A 4,233-nucleotide genomic window follows, 5' to 3' on the forward strand; every position below is an offset into this window, starting at 1 on the left:
TTGGTCATAAAAAATAAATAATTTTGTAAAGAGCCATTTCACCTCCGTCACAGTGTCAGACTGAATGTTGTTCAGTCAGACAGGGAGAAGAAGGGCTGCATTTTTAAAATTCCTCCTTCTTCCTGGCAGAGGAGTGGTTCGAATGAAGAAGTGAGTCTTTACAGTAGCATTAATGTACTATCTCCATTATTTAAACCAGGGGAGCCCAAACTTTTTGAGAGCAAGATCTACTTTTTCTCTCACCAGCCGCCTGAGATCTACCTCATGACACAAAGACAAAAATTGCAAATTAAATTCTATTGACTTATTTTATATGCGAATATGCATCAGTTATAACAGAAATAATAAAGTGACAGAAAACCTGATCTAGTTTCTTCCTCAGTGAGATTCTGACAGTGGGAGCAGGTTACTGGTTTCTCAGTCAGAAGGTGGTTGCAAACCAGCAGGTGTCAGTCAGTCATGGTGGATCTGAACTTTGGTTTGATGACCTCAGTATGAGAAACTAAAGGCAAATCTTCTGAAGTCAGGATATAATTAATTTAATTTCACATAATTATCGCTGTAGAATTAGTTAAAACTTAATGAAATATATTTGTCCTATTTGATGTTTGTTGTGACGTATACTCACAAACAAACGAGGTAATTAGTCCAAGTTTGTCGTTTATTGAATGTTCAGAAACTACAGCGGACAGGAGCCACAGCAAAGGTAAACAAAGGTAAAACAACCCGAAATGATGATCAAATCAAAACCACCCCACCTTTTTACTTTCTGTCTCTTTGTCGTTTAAGCCACCCGTTGCCGTGGCAACCGCCTGCGCCCCGCAAGCCGAGCAGAGATTACGTTAAAAACACAACATTCAGTCCGTTACGATATCACGTTTCCAGGCTTGATATTTATTTCTAGATTATTAATAAGCCTCTCATGAACACAGCGGTGGTTGAGTATGTAACCCACGTGACCGCCACGCCCCAACCACCTTCCCTTTAAGCCGTCCCTTTAACAGCTGGGACCCTCATGTGTATTTCCGGGTTTCCACTGTGCTGCTGCTCACTGTTGGTTGTGGCGTTGGTTGTTAATAAAACAATCTCAAATCTCCAACTCGACTCATCGCTGAACAAATTCATCCCTAAAACTCGAGGATCTGCGGTGAGTTAAGTACCATCTGAACTTGATGTTGTATCAGCAATACTAGCGCCGCTAATATATCCGCTGCAATACTCACCAGGTTGGGCTTTGGTGATGCCTGGTTTACCTTCTGATGAGAACAAGTAACATCCACTTCCTCAGACAATCCGTTACTCGACGGTGAGTAAATATTCATCCATATATGATGGGGCGTTATTTCCGCTGTGCGCCGCCAGTTAGCATTAGCTACCAACTCGACAATCAGTTGCCACATCAGCTCAGTCCACTTACTAATTACTTACTTAATAAAAAGTCACACTGTTAAAGCCGAATTAAAGGCCACACCTTTAATATTTAAAGGCTTCTCTTTCAACTTTAGATTTGATTATTTTTCATGATTTCTTTGTTTATTGTTGTATTCCATGCTGGTGCATCAATGAAGTCTGGTACCTAATATGATTTTGTTTGTAGCTACTTTGATCAATCGCATTCTTAAAGTTGATTGATTTAAAATTAGCTGTTCGTAGCGACTGCTAATTACCTTGAGAAATTTTGAACTTGAATTATGAAGTGCACTTTTCTTTTTAAAAGGATTTTTTTTTCTCATTTTTATAATATATGAAGTGGTTGTCAATACATAGCAGTATGTATTTGTTTTTTCCCATTTAGCTTATATAAATATAACATTTATATATGAACTTAATGTATGTTTTCTGGCCTTTTAGGTCAGATTTTTTTTCTCCCCCTTCATCGACTCGCTTGATGACGGAGGATGGCGAGCTACCCACACACCACCTGGTGGTAGGAAAAAGACACTTTCCACACAGGAAAACCAAACGACACTTTCCACACAGGAAACAAAATAAACTCTAAGGGAGTATCTAAAGGAAAAGAACAATTCTCCCGTTGCTCTTGGACTTTTGAACTACATTTAGTTTTGAAGTATTATTATTTCTTTGTTGGGTTGGTTTTTTCCCCCGTCCTTGTTTCTTTTGAACAATTTATTTTTGTTTAGTTTTTTTTGTTAGTATTATTATTATTGTCATTATTATTATCATTATTATTTCTACTGCAATAAATAGCAATATAAACAAAGCTCTTTGCATCAGTTGCATCAATTATCCACCCAATCATGACTCCATGCCGTACCTATTTCTGATTTTATAAAGTGGTTAACACTAAGCCCTGCAGTCAGACCAGCGCATTTAATAAAAGCGTTACAAGTAGCTCATTTAAACTCCTGTTCTGCTCCTCAGTCGGTCTTTGAGTCGCCTTTTTTTTTTTTTTTTTATTAATGGGACCGAAACGCACTGAATTGCGCAACACCTTGTTCAAACAATAATTACTGAGATTATTCATTTTAACACGTCTTGTTGGTTTTTTTTTTAAAATAATTATTCTTTTTTTAATGAAGCTACAAACGTTTAGGATCTTAGTGAATATTTTTGATAAGCCCGTCAGAAGAGGAAGTTCTGGTCTCAGCGTCCTGGTGGCGTTCAGATTGTCATCTGCCGAGATTGACTCAAAACCTTCCGCGATCACGATCGACGTATTGGGCACCCCTGATTTAAACGTTTGCAGTGAAAAATGTCAGAAACTAAACATCTCCTCCATTTCCATTGACTGTAATAAAAAATTTGACATTTCAAAACTAAATTTGCTCAAAGGAAACATTTTTTGATAAAACATTTTGTGATTGGCTGCATTGAAATTAGTTGATTTTGTAAAACTTGCCACTGGAGCAAGATATGAAGACGACAGGAAGTGGCAGGAGGATGATGGTGTGGCTTGTTTTTAATGACTTATCATGTGAACAAACTTAATCACATGTGATTTTAACTTAAGTTTGTTTCCAATGGAAACAACTGAATTGTGAAATTAAGTTTTCATTCTATTATCAAAATAAAGACAAAGTTTTGTCCACATTTTTAATGGAAACGCAGCTCATGTGATTCTGTTTTTACTGACCTGATGGAGCCGGTTCTGTCCAAACCTCCACAGGAATGAGGATGATGATCTTTCTTCACCACTCAGCCATCAGACTGGTTTAGCTTGATTCTATTCTTTCTTTGTTTAAATGCATATGACAAGTTGTCTGGTTATGTAAAGAATCCAACTTTGCTAATGCAGGAAATTTCTAAAATATTTTTTTCAATAACCTGAGTGGTTCATAAGTTCTGACTAACATGATAAACTCTGTAATTTAAGTCTTAATATTTAACAGAAAAGATGAGATCAAACTATGTCTATTAACCACATTTCTCTTCATTAAGTTTTCTCCAAACTTTTATTTTAGTCTTGCTGTGTTTTCCCACCTGTAGACCTGCTTCGATTAGGACCAAATTTGCAATATTTGTTATATTTTCAGTCAGTCCTTTTAAATACAAAGCATCTGGAAAGTATTTATATTGCTTTACTTTTTCCACATTTTGCTATTTTACAGCTTTATTTCAACTTGTATTATTATTCTGCAAAATTCTACACACAAATATAACATGAAAATGTGAAAAAAAGTTAGATGCATTTATCTGCTTTATGTGTGATGGGATCTGGATTCAATTAGGTGAATATTAACTAAACCGCATACAAATGCGGCTAAATAGTCAATGTTAATATGTTTTAACAGGTAAAAATAGTTCGGGTCGGACTAGAATTATTTACCTGATGGTGGTTCGGGCTTCTAATGAGTTTGCATTTAATGGTGTTACGGAGTAAAGCTTCTTCAAACAAGACGGAGGATCGTATGTCTTTTACTGAACTTTTCTGTTCAGTTTTTATTGAAGAGAAAAACGACACAGCTGATAACGGCAACAGCTGTTCGTAACCATAGCAACCAAAAGTCAACAAAGCAAGATAGTGACAAAACAGAACCAGATCCTTAAGCATTCTTCAAAATAAAAGACTTCCTCTATTCAAATAAATCATGTCTTGCACTTAAATATATTTCACTTCATCTTTGTAATCATATACAATCATGTTCAATACAATTAATAATAATCATCATGTAATTTATGCTTAACATATAATTGTAAATCAGTCACTTATCATGCAAAATATACCGAACAACATATAAGTGTAAAAAAAAGTCACAACAAATGGGTTTGCAG

At 35.8% G+C, this 4,233-nt stretch overlaps 1 long non-coding RNA gene across 1 annotated transcript; it reads left to right on the forward strand.

The window, feature by feature from the left end:
* Positions 1–362: 362 nt before the first annotated feature.
* On the forward strand, positions 363–3,034 carry LOC148156279 (uncharacterized). Its single transcript, XR_015764926.1, has 3 exons — positions 363–1,147; positions 1,227–1,306; positions 1,852–3,034. It is a non-coding gene; the product is annotated as an uncharacterized LOC148156279 (long non-coding RNA).
* The last annotated feature ends 1,199 nt before the right edge of the window (positions 3,035–4,233 follow it).

The sequence above is a fragment of the Poecilia mexicana genome, unplaced genomic scaffold, assembly GCF_051168715.1.
Source record: "Poecilia mexicana isolate PSO_F unplaced genomic scaffold, ASM5116871v1 scaffold_12, whole genome shotgun sequence".
Taxonomy (NCBI): Eukaryota; Metazoa; Chordata; class Actinopteri; order Cyprinodontiformes; family Poeciliidae; genus Poecilia; species Poecilia mexicana.